The 13,734-nt window shown below is 43.6% G+C and overlaps 1 long non-coding RNA gene across 1 annotated transcript; it reads right to left on the bottom strand.

Annotated features, from left to right (window-relative positions):
* Nucleotides 1–298: 298 nt before the first annotated feature.
* Nucleotides 299–7,225, bottom strand: LOC138775734 (uncharacterized). The gene is made up of 2 exons (XR_011360632.1): nucleotides 5,980–7,225; nucleotides 299–5,924 (listed from the first exon to the last, which is right to left on the bottom strand). It is a non-coding gene; the product is annotated as an uncharacterized lncRNA (long non-coding RNA).
* Nucleotides 7,226–13,734: the final 6,509 nt, after the last annotated feature.

Consider the following 13,734-nt stretch of genomic DNA (forward strand, 5'->3'; position numbering starts at 1 on the left):
AGAGTGGCATGCACACACGGCTACGCACCCAGCAAGGGCTTTATTTTGGGTGGGGTAAGAGGTTTGGGCATGCATGCATCCACCCATCCACATAGTAAATGACTACTGTAAAAAAAAAAAAAAAAAAAAAAATGGGGTAACTTCTGTTAAGGTTAAATTTATATGTTGACCTCTCTCTATGGAGAGAAGCCAAAAACCCAGGTAAAGGATGGTTTTATAATTATATCTAGAGTTGGAATCCTGCAGTATTACCAGCTCGCTACTTATACGTCACTGACACAGATAAGACAATGTATCATGATTATAAGCCTGGAGAAAATGGCCCAAGTTTTATTATGGTAATCACATTTTATAGACAGATAAAATATAGGGTGGTAACAAATGCTAATAAGACATAGATGAGGCGGTGCTAGTGATTTAGATATTCAGTCATGCGCAATGGCATCTATATTAGTATTCATTATTATTATTCAAAAAGGTTAGAACAATACATTCTCTGCAATGATACTTTCACATTATTCCCACTGTAACAGACAGGCAGCTTTCCTCTGAGAACGGCCTTGGACGCTGATAAACATGTCTCTGAGGGAAATAGTTCTTGAGACAAAACATTCTTTCTAGTGTCATATCAGAAGTTTTCCAAGGTAAGAAATGGTCCAACTATAAGTTAACCCTATCAGGGACTCTCTAATGTGCTGGAGCTTCTGAGCAAGAGGCCTATATATATGTAGTCATACAGGTACGGTGCAGGTAGGTAAAATCGCATCGCTGGCCTTATCATTCCCCCATTTGACATCCGTGGAGCATGGATATGGTTCATCACTGGTGGTTGGGTCGTAGCCGGAGGTTTTAAGGACTCTACCCTCAGTCGCAGGTTGATCAAGGGACCACAGGTGAGAACATCCTCCAAGTACTAGTACAGCATCCAACCTCCAGAAATGTCCAGGCGGCACAGATTCAAGAGAACCGATAAGAGAAAGAAAGCATAGTAACGTTAGTCTCTTATATGAGGGTGAAGCTTCTTCCTGTTTGTCGAGGTTTTATACGAGAGAAAATACACATGAACACTTTTACTGAAAAACAGATCAGTATTGTGCATAAGACCACTTGGAAGAGACCCTGAAGGACTCCCATTAGTTTATGGGCATCACCATAGGATAGACAAAAATAGTACCATACGTTTTATTGAAAGTTATAGATGGCGGAACAAACTTACAGCAGATGTGGTAGTAAGATCTGCAATAACCGAAAGAAAATACTAAACAATGGGCGAGTCTGTATAGTATACATCAATATACAGCTTAGTTACAACAAAACAAATAAAAGATTATTATCAATACTCAAACAATCATATATATATGACAAATACCTCTCCGGATTTTATCAAAATAACCAAACCTTATTGTCTCATCACTCCTGTCCCTAAGATTTGTCCCTAATCTTGACTACAGATGTAGCCCCCTTCTCTAGGTCCCTTTACCGTAGGACTGCTTTAAAGGTAAGACAATCCTCCGTCCCGAACCTAACTAGTCTCCTGTCACTCCTACGTCTCCCTGTGACACTGAGTGATCAGACGATAAGTTCTTCACTGTATATAACAGATGTGACTCTATCACAAGGACTCTACCACTTTGGTATCATGTGGGTATTGGAAAGTCACAAAAACTAACTTTAAAAAGTTTCTGAAAATAAAAAGTTTAGATGTGAACAAATCTTATCTCATGGCAAAAGCAAAAATAAAAAGTTGATTGATACATAAACCAGAAACAGCATAACAGGTAAATGCAATAAAATCTCCACAATGTGACCTACTATGTAACCACTAGATTCACTTATAATAACCAATTAGTGAATTCACAATCTTTAGTACTGGATTCTCAAAATTTCCACTTCTTTTTAGTCTTTTTACTTCATTTTGTACCTAGAAAACGTCTTTATGATTAGATCACACAGGACTAATGACTGGTCGCATGGTCACATCTCTTCCTGTACATAATCATATAGTATAATACATACACCAATAATATGAAGTAACTGGGCGCTTAATACCGATATAATATTTGGATCCTACTGAATTGTCTCTTGTCTCACTGAGATCATCATATATTACACATAAAATAACCACCATAGAAATAAAAGCAAAGTGTATACTATACATCACCTAAAGTTTCAAAGCCTTTTTATGAGAATAATATATATCATATGATCCTTTTTGTAATAGTAGCATTGGTATGGATCCTTTATCCTTAAACCCATCTTTTGACTGACAGGCCTCTTTACAGACACTTGGACTCTTGGCCTCAGTTATATCGCTTCTTTTAAGGCCACTCGTATCACCTCAGACATTGGCTTTGTCGTCTCCCATAGTTTTGGCTTGACCTGTAAAGAAGACACCAGTACAGACAAGGACATACCTATATGGACCACCTGTGGCAGGTGGATGACGTCCACTTACATTCCCTGAAACAGGCAGGAAGATGACAGACTATGCAGACAGGCACTTTATGGTGTTACTTACAGTAGGTTATGACAGGTGTAGATAATACAGCCGTACACAACCCTCTCTGCTATATTTGTTGACCCCTGGGCCGCCCAATGTGAGGATACTACATCACATTACACATGGCTTCCTTCTGCTGGTTTTGTCAGATAACTTACAGTGGGATACAAGGCAGGCGGCAAACACAGTTACTTACTGTCTGACTGCCATCTTTACCCTGTACCTCTTCTCCATCCGCTGGTCTCACAGCTTGTTGCTGATTGTCTCTGGAAAAGACTTAAAAACAAACAGATCCACATCTCCCCTCCACCTGTACACTATGTACGGTTACCTCAGGAAGAGACTGGAAACATCTCCCCATTCCCTTGTACGCTTTGTACGCTGTTACCTTGGGAAGAGCACAGAAACCACCGCATCACCAGCTTTATCCATCATCCGTCACCCTTTTTGGCATCAGGGTTTGTCTGCGTGAACGTTGCGTCAGCCGCTCTATGGCAGCTTTTTGGTAAGCCCAGGGACCAAACAAATCTCTAATTTGCCAATTAACCCATAATGGTGGGCTTCATATAGACATCTGCACAGTTACCTTCAACCATCCTACATGTCTCAGTGATTGTCCTCACCTCCAGCTTATAGCAGGAGCGGTTTCTGCAGTGGAACGTCACTCTGCATGGCGGTCACCATATATCCTTGCGTCTTGTGTCATCCATCTTTGAAAAGTCTGAGATAATCTACAATGAAAACTTTTAAACTTTCATTAATATTTGGGCTTTCAATTACATTTTCATCTTTCACAATTTAAAATATCAAACACAATAAGTAACAAAAACATCCTTATTCAAAAATAAAAAATTTGTACGGTGTTTAAAAAAATTTAAAACATCAAAATTGGCTACTCCATCAAAATGGGCTGCTCCCATTTCCATTCACCTCTATCCCCTCCCCCATTTGAATCTACATCAAGAGGCAACAGAGATGCTAGATTCAATGCACTTAGCACAAGATATATATATATTGGGGGGGCATAAGGCGTGCAGACTGGAGCCATGGACATGGGTTTGGTTTTTACTAGGGATAAAAGTACATATATATTCATGAGCTAAGTTTGCTATAATCATCACAAAACTGTTACCCCTAAAAATAACAAATAAAAATAATTAAACATTGTACACTCGTCCTATATTAACCTTCTTTTGATAAAAAAATTAAATAAAACACACCTTAAAGATGAAATGTAAAACATACGGTATATAGAATAATTCTTTTTGTCAGAACCTTCAGCTTAATTTGTACCATCATTAGCTGAAATGAATCCATTCCTCTAGTAAGCGTCTCTTATCAGTAAGTAGAACGCTCTGTACCTCACTTCTAACCTTGAGCAGTGAGCAGTAAAATCATAGATACAAGAGTTAAAACTTCTTTTTTTTTTTCTAACATCCTTGAAGTTACAGAAGATATCAGCGCTGTGCTCTTATGCACCAGACTGTAACCTTGGACAGTGGCACACATACTTATAACTTAGTAGGAAAAAAAACAATTTGCGTAGAACTTATTAGGATAGATGTGTACACATATGTACACATATATATATATAAACACTTGTTAAATAAAGTTACATAGAAATATATATTACAGTAGTAAGTTACTACTCCTTATACCATTGGGTTCTTAATAAGTGCACAAAATTCTGCGTTTGATCTTTACCAATTATCACTTTTCTCTTGACATTCCTAATAAAACGTACTTTTTCTCTCTGACTCCTACTGACACTCCCGTATAACAATCTTATACAATAATAGGTCTACTAGACCTGATTCCTTCAAACAGTCTTATTGCTTTTCCCTCCAACAAACCTTTGTCTAACTTTCTTCACCATCAGGTAATAATATTCATTAATAAATGTGCAAAACAGTTGTTAGACTCTATCGGAGAGTCCTGTGCCCGCCCCCTCAGTGACACTAAGCAGTATGGGCGGAGGACAGAAATGCCAGGAGTTAAAATGGCCACCGGACTAGATAACCGGATATAAGGGGTGTTGGCTTAGGGCATGGTTTTGAGACGTCACAATTATAATACAGACGTGGATGATATGTGGGAGTGGTTGGCTTTCAGTCGCCATCTTTGAGGGCTGATTACAGAAAAGTGGCGTACACAAATAAGCAAATGTTCCACGGTCGGGACAACAGAAAATGATCAACATTTTTTTAACACGTAACATACTTCTAAAGGGGAACACCAGCTTAGTAAAACTGGCTGAAATACAGTATAATGTAGGAGCGTACATTACATTACACTAACAGCTCTGATTCTTTTTTTTTCTTTTTTCTAATGCTGCTTGCATGTGATCTGCAGCCCTCAGAGCTGGTTGATGGCCTTGTACAAAACATAACAAATAACACACATTATGTACTTTGTATGCTGCTTCACTACGCAGCATTAATTAACCTCTTTTCAGCTCTCTCAGTACTGTATCTAGCAATGAGCTGGACTGTTCTCCTTGTCTGAGTACGTGGCTTTGTACTCAGACACTTACATGGCAATATACACTATTTGAGGTTAGGCTGCCCACCTCCACAAAGGCATTGGTCTTACTATCAGGTAAGGGGCACTTTAAATCAAAGTAACTACTTCAACAGCCAACCAAGGGGAAGATTCCTGCAGAACATAGGGTCTATACGCCACCATTGGAGGTAGGTTGGCTTTTCGCAGGATCTGGGGTTTGTATACAGATATAAACTGGGTACAATGGTGTAACATAATGATGTGGCTTGGGTCTGCCACACACACTACAATATTCTGTCTTATCTAGATATTGTTGGTCACCGGCACATGACATGTCCACCCAGCTGGACCTGTGCTTCCCACCCATTATCCTAAATGTTTTCCTTCTGTCTGACCCTCTGGCTCTCATCTATCTACTCCACACCCTCCCCTCTTACAACTCTAATCCTTGATTCCCCCTTAGGGATAGTACTTCGATTAACCCCTAAGATTCCTGGAAATTCCAAGGACCCATTTGCCCTGCATGTTACATGTAGGTCTCGTTACCTACCCACAAGGCAAAAATAAGTGTGCACAGGAGTGTAAGGGGTTTCCCAAGTGTTGGTCAGAGAGCCAGAGGCTGGTGGGGCTAAGGCATGCATCTGCCTTCATATCAAACCTCCTAAAGATCTGTTCTAGATCTTGCACTGCATCTTCTCATGCCCATCGCTAACTATATCTTCCTTAGCTTCACATCAGCTTCACATAAACTTCTTGTGGAGACTGGGGATCCCTTCTTTTAGTGAATAACTGTCTCATCCTTGCTCAGCTAATCCCTAGGTAGCGTATTGGGGAACGAAACCTAAACCTTAGGTTTTAACAAGCACAGCCGCTATAGGCCCAGCCGTCACAGTGACACACTATGGCGACGCACTACAGCAACCTTGCTATAGGCCCAGCCGTCACAGTGACACACTATGGCGACGCACTACAGCAACCTACTGTCCCTCGTTGCTAATTCCTCCTAGGGGGCAAGGGGGTAAGTCACAGATCTTCTGACCTGCTCTCTACCACAGTACAAGCACAAATAATGGGATCAATACGAGTATTGTTCCCGCTGCTCGAGACAGATATCACTTATCAGGAACCCGTTCACTCCAAAAGTTATATGCCTACTGTCTGTGACCTCGCAGCTGTTCTCGATGCCATGCTGTATTACAAGGGTTAAGCATTAATCACAGCCTCCCCGTAAGGACGCAGAAGTGATCATGTTCGGCAATCCCTTTCCTTAATTCAGCATAAATACAGCAACAGCTTATCTCAATCACACAACAGTTTGCGACGGCAATGCAGCACTTTAACCTTGTCCTATCCTGGGTTACAGAGTTCTTTGTCTAACAATTAGACTCAGCTTTACAAACATATATAGAGAACACAGGTGTGACGGGAATCTGATTAGATCCGTTCCCCTGAGGCGCAGATAGTACGTAAGAAAGGAAAGTCTTTCTTACCTGGCCAGTTATATCTGCGCGTCCGATGACGGATAAATCACCACATCCCGTCAGTCTGCGTTCTAGTTTGCAAGCGGCTGAGTCCCTGCCAAGGGCGCCAAATGTTAAGGTTAAATTTATATGTTGACCTCTCTCTATGGAGAGAAGCCAAAAACCCAGGTAAAGGATGGTTTTATAATTATATCTAGAGTTGGAATCCTGCAGTATTACCAGCTCGCTACTTATACGTCACTGACACAGATAAGACAATGTATCATGATTATAAGCCTGGAGAAAATGGCCCAAGTTTTATTATGGTAATCACATTTTATAGACAGATAAAATATAGGGTGGTAACAAATGCTAATAAGACATAGATGAGGCGGTGCTAGTGATTTAGATATTCAGTCATGCGCAATGGCATCTATATTAGTATTCATTATTATTATTCAAAAAGGTTAGAACAATACATTCTCTGCAATGATACTTTCACATTATTCCCACTGTAACAGACAGGCAGCTTTCCTCTGAGAACGGCCTTGGACGCTGATAAACATGTCTCTGAGGGAAATAGTTCTTGAGACAAAACATTCTTTCTAGTGTCATATCAGAAGTTTTCCAAGGTAAGAAATGGTCCAACTATAAGTTAACCCTATCAGGGACTCTCTAATGTGCTGGAGCTTCTGAGCAAGAGGCCTATATATATGTAGTCATACAGGTACGGTGCAGGTAGGTAAAATCGCATCGCTGGCCTTATCACTTCTCAGAATCTTAGCAGTATGCAGAGGTCTATATTGGCCCCCCAAATATATAGAAATAAAATGGTTTGATCTACACCTGCCTGCACTTACCTTACCAGCTACCTACCTACGCTACCTACCTGGTTGCAAGCCTGGCTGCAACTAAGCTGCCTGCCCCTATATAGGCACCTATATATGTCATCGCTGCCTTGATGACATCACCCCAGCTAGCTGGATACGACCTTTGCCCTATGAGCTGGCTGGATATGAACTTTGACTTGTGTTGCCATGGCAACCAAGGCAGGACATTGCATTAGCAATGCCACCACTTTGTGCACGCCCCCAGAGAGCGGATAAGAACGGCCAGAGTGGCATGCACACACGGCTACGCACCCAGCAAGGGCTTTATTTTGGGTGGGGTAAGAGGTTTGGGCATGCATGCATCCACCCATCCACATAGTAAATGACTACTGTAAAAAAAAAAAAAAAAAAAAAATGGGGTAACTTCTCAGAATCTTAGCAGTATGCAGAGGTCTATATTGGCCCCCCAAATATATAGAAATAAAATGGTTTGATCTACACCTGCCTGCACTTACCTTACCAGCTACCTACCTACGCTACCTACCTGGTTGCAAGCCTGGCTGCAACTAAGCTGCCTGCCCCTATATAGGCACCTATATATGTCATCGCTGCCTTGATGACATCACCCCAGCTAGCTGGATACGTCCTTTGCCCTATGAGCTGGCTGGATATGAACTTTGACTTGTGTTGCCATGGCAACCAAGGCAGGACATTGCATTAGCAATGCCACCACTTTGTGCACGCCCCCAGAGAGCGGATAAGAACGGCCAGAGTGGCATGCACACACGGCTACGCACCCAGCAAGGGCTTTATTTTGGGTGGGGTAAGAGGTTTGGGCATGCATGCATCCACCCATCCACATAGTAAATGACTACTGTAAAAAAAAAAAAAAAAAAAAAAAAATGGGGTAACTTCTCAGAATCTTAGCAGTATGCAGAGGTCTATATTGGCCCCCCAAATATATAGAAATAAAATGGTTTGATCTACACCTGCCTGCACTTACCTTACCAGCTACCTACCTACGCTACCTACCTGGTTGCAAGCCTGGCTGCAACTAAGCTGCCTGCCCCTATATAGGCACCTATATATGTCATCGCTGCCTTGATGACATCACCCCAGCTAGCTGGATACGACCTTTGCCCTATGAGCTGGCTGGATATGAACTTTGACTTGTGTTGCCATGGCAACCAAGGCAGGACATTGCATTAGCAATGCCACCACTTTGTGCACGCCCCCAGAGAGCGGATAAGAACGGCCAGAGTGGCATGCACACACGGCTACGCACCCAGCAAGGGCTTTATTTTGGGTGGGGTAAGAGGTTTGGGCATGCATGCATCCACCCATCCACATAGTAAATGACTACTGTAAAAAAAAAAAAAAAAAAAAAAATGGGGTAACTTCTCAGAATCTTAGCAGTATGCAGAGGTCTATATTGGCCCCCCAAATATATAGAAATAAAATGGTTTGATCTACACCTGCCTGCACTTACCTTACCAGCTACCTACCTACGCTACCTACCTGGTTGCAAGCCTGGCTGCAACTAAGCTGCCTGCCCCTATATAGGCACCTATATATGTCATCGCTGCCTTGATGACATCACCCCAGCTAGCTGGATACGTCCTTTGCCCTATGAGCTGGCTGGATATGAACTTTGACTTGTGTTGCCATGGCAACCAAGGCAGGACATTGCATTAGCAATGCCACCACTTTGTGCACGCCCCCAGAGAGCGGATAAGAACGGCCAGAGTGGCATGCACACACGGCTACGCACCCAGCAAGGGCTTTATTTTGGGTGGGGTAAGAGGTTTGGGCATGCATGCATCCACCCATCCACATAGTAAATGACTACTGTAAAAAAAAAAAAAAAAAAAAAAAAAAATGGGGTAACTTCTCAGAATCTTAGCAGTATGCAGAGGTCTATATTGGCCCCCCAAATATATAGAAATAAAATGGTTTGATCTACACCTGCCTGCACTTACCTTACCAGCTACCTACCTACGCTACCTACCTGGTTGCAAGCCTGGCTGCAACTAAGCTGCCTGCCCCTATATAGGCACCTATATATGTCATCGCTGCCTTGATGACATCACCCCAGCTAGCTGGATACGACCTTTGCCCTATGAGCTGGCTGGATATGAACTTTGACTTGTGTTGCCATGGCAACCAAGGCAGGACATTGCATTAGCAATGCCACCACTTTGTGCACGCCCCCAGAGAGCGGATAAGAACGGCCAGAGTGGCATGCACACACGGCTACGCACCCAGCAAGGGCTTTATTTTGGGTGGGGTAAGAGGTTTGGGCATGCATGCATCCACCCATCCACATAGTAAATGAATACTGTAAAAAAAAAAAAAAAAAAAAAAATGGGGTAACTTCTCAGAATCTTAGCAGTATGCAGAGGTCTATATTGGCCCCCCAAATATATAGAAATAAAATGGTTTGATCTACACCTGCCTGCACTTACCTTACCAGCTACCTACCTACGCTACCTACCTGGTTGCAAGCCTGGCTGCAACTAAGCTGCCTGCCCCTATATAGGCACCTATATATGTCATCGCTGCCTTGATGACATCACCCCAGCTAGCTGGATACGTCCTTTGCCCTATGAGCTGGCTGGATATGAACTTTGACTTGTGTTGCCATGGCAACCAAGGCAGGACATTGCATTAGCAATGCCACCACTTTGTGCACGCCCCCAGAGAGCGGATAAGAACGGCCAGAGTGGCATGCACACACGGCTACGCACCCAGCAAGGGCTTTATTTTGGGTGGGGTAAGAGGTTTGGGCATGCATGCATCCACCCATCCACATAGTAAATGACTACTGTAAAAAAAAAAAAAAAAAAAAAAAAATGGGGTAACTTCTCAGAATCTTAGCAGTATGCAGAGGTCTATATTGGCCCCCCAAATATATAGAAATAAAATGGTTTGATCTACACCTGCCTGCACTTACCTTACCAGCTACCTACCTACGCTACCTACCTGGTTGCAAGCCTGGCTGCAACTAAGCTGCCTGCCCCTATATAGGCACCTATATATGTCATCGCTGCCTTGATGACATCACCCCAGCTAGCTGGATACGACCTTTGCCCTATGAGCTGGCTGGATATGAACTTTGACTTGTGTTGCCATGGCAACCAAGGCAGGACATTGCATTAGCAATGCCACCACTTTGTGCACGCCCCCAGAGAGCGGATAAGAACGGCCAGAGTGGCATGCACACACGGCTACGCACCCAGCAAGGGCTTTATTTTGGGTGGGGTAAGAGGTTTGGGCATGCATGCATCCACCCATCCACATAGTAAATGACTACTGTAAAAAAAAAAAAAAAAAAAAAAAAAAAAATGGGGTAACTTCTCAGAATCTTAGCAGTATGCAGAGGTCTATATTGGCCCCCCAAATATATAGAAATAAAATGGTTTGATCTACACCTGCCTGCACTTACCTTACCAGCTACCTACCTACGCTACCTACCTGGTTGCAAGCCTGGCTGCAACTAAGCTGCCTGCCCCTATATAGGCACCTATATATGTCATCGCTGCCTTGATGACATCACCCCAGCTAGCTGGATACGACCTTTGCCCTATGAGCTGGCTGGATATGAACTTTGACTTGTGTTGCCATGGCAACCAAGGCAGGACATTGCATTAGCAATGCCACCACTTTGTGCACGCCCCCAGAGAGCGGATAAGAACGGCCAGAGTGGCATGCACACACGGCTACGCACCCAGCAAGGGCTTTATTTTGGGTGGGGTAAGAGGTTTGGGCATGCATGCATCCACCCATCCACATAGTAAATGACTACTGTAAAAAAAAAAAAAAAAAAAAAAAAAAAAAAAATGGGGTAACTTCTCAGAATCTTAGCAGTATGCAGAGGTCTATATTGGCCCCCCAAATATATAGAAATAAAATGGTTTGATCTACACCTGCCTGCACTTACCTTACCAGCTACCTACCTACGCTACCTACCTGGTTGCAAGCCTGGCTGCAACTAAGCTGCCTGCCCCTATATAGGCACCTATATATGTCATCGCTGCCTTGATGACATCACCCCAGCTAGCTGGATACGACCTTTGCCCTATGAGCTGGCTGGATATGAACTTTGACTTGTGTTGCCATGGCAACCAAGGCAGGTCAATGCATTAGCAATGCCACCACTTTGTGCACGCCCCCAGAGAGCGGATAAGAACGGCCAGAGTGGCATGCACACACGGCTACGCACCCAGCAAGGGCTTTATTTTGGGTGGGGTAAGAGGTTTGGGCATGCATGCATCCACCCATCCACATAGTAAATGACTACTGTAAAAAAAAAAAAAAAAAAAAATGGGGTAACTTCTCAGAATCTTAGCAGTATGCAGAGGTCTATATTGGCCCCCCAAATATATAGAAATAAAATGGTTTGATCTACACCTGCCTGCACTTACCTTACCAGCTACCTACCTACGCTACCTACCTGGTTGCAAGCCTGGCTGCAACTAAGCTGCCTGCCCCTATATAGGCACCTATATATGTCATCGCTGCCTTGATGACATCACCCCAGCTAGCTGGATACGACCTTTGCCCTATGAGCTGGCTGGATATGAACTTTGACTTGTGTTGCCATGGCAACCAAGGCAGGACATTGCATTAGCAATGCCACCACTTTGTGCACGCCCCCAGAGAGCGGATAAGAACGGCCAGAGTGGCATGCACACACGGCTACGCACCCAGCAAGGGCTTTATTTTGGGTGGGGTAAGAGGTTTGGGCATGCATGCATCCACCCATCCACATAGTAAATGACTACTGTAAAAAAAAAAAAAAAAAAAAAAAAAATGGGGTAACTTCTCAGAATCTTAGCAGTATGCAGAGGTCTATATTGGCCCCCCAAATATATAGAAATAAAATGGTTTGATCTACACCTGCCTGCACTTACCTTACCAGCTACCTACCTACGCTACCTACCTGGTTGCAAGCCTGGCTGCAACTAAGCTGCCTGCCCCTATATAGGCACCTATATATGTCATCGCTGCCTTGATGACATCACCCCAGCTAGCTGGATACGACCTTTGCCCTATGAGCTGGCTGGATATGAACTTTGACTTGTGTTGCCATGGCAACCAAGGCAGGACATTGCATTAGCAATGCCACCACTTTGTGCACGCCCCCAGAGAGCGGATAAGAACGGCCAGAGTGGCATGCACACACGGCTACGCACCCAGCAAGGGCTTTATTTTGGGTGGGGTAAGAGGTTTGGGCATGCATGCATCCACCCATCCACATAGTAAATGACTACTGTAAAAAAAAAAAAAAAAAAAAAAAAAAAAAAAAATGGGGTAACTTCTCAGAATCTTAGCAGTATGCAGAGGTCTATATTGGCCCCCCAAATATATAGAAATAAAATGGTTTGATCTACACCTGCCTGCACTTACCTTACCAGCTACCTACCTACGCTACCTACCTGGTTGCAAGCCTGGCTGCAACTAAGCTGCCTGCCCCTATATAGGCACCTATATATGTCATCGCTGCCTTGATGACATCACCCCAGCTAGCTGGATACGACCTTTGCCCTATGAGCTGGCTGGATATGAACTTTGACTTGTGTTGCCATGGCAACCAAGGCAGGACATTGCATTAGCAATGCCACCACTTTGTGCACGCCCCCAGAGAGCGGATAAGAACGGCCAGAGTGGCATGCACACACGGCTACGCACCCAGCAAGGGCTTTATTTTGGGTGGGGTAAGAGGTTTGGGCATGCATGCATCCACCCATCCACATAGTAAATGACTACTGTAAAAAAAAAAAAAAAAAAAAATGGGGTAACTTCTCAGAATCTTAGCAGTATGCAGAGGTCTATATTGGCCCCCCAAATATATAGAAATAAAATGGTTTGATCTACACCTGCCTGCACTTACCTTACCAGCTACCTACCTACGCTACCTACCTGGTTGCAAGCCTGGCTGCAACTAAGCTGCCTGCCCCTATATAGGCACCTATATATGTCATCGCTGCCTTGATGACATCACCCCAGCTAGCTGGATACGACCTTTGCCCTATGAGCTGGCTGGATATGAACTTTGACTTGTGTTTCCATGGCAACCAAGGCAGGACATTGCATTAGCAATGCCACCACTTTGTGCACGCCCCCAGAGAGCGGATAAGAACGGCCAGAGTGGCATGCACACACGGCTACGCACCCAGCAAGGGCTTTATTTTGGGTGGGGTAAGAGGTTTGGGCATGCATGCATCCACCCATCCACATAGTAAATGACTACTGTAAAAAAAAAAAAAAAAAAAAAAAAAAAAATGGGGTAACTTCTCAGAATCTTAGCAGTATGCAGAGGTCTATATTGGCCCCCCAAATATATAGAAATAAAATGGTTTGATCTACACCTGCCTGCACTTACCTTACCAGCTACCTACCTACGCTACCTACCTGGTTGCAAGCCTGGCTGCAACTAAGC

Source organism: Dendropsophus ebraccatus, unplaced genomic scaffold, assembly GCF_027789765.1.
Source record: "Dendropsophus ebraccatus isolate aDenEbr1 unplaced genomic scaffold, aDenEbr1.pat pat_scaffold_196_ctg1, whole genome shotgun sequence".
Lineage (NCBI taxonomy): Eukaryota > Metazoa > Chordata > Amphibia > Anura > Hylidae > Dendropsophus > Dendropsophus ebraccatus.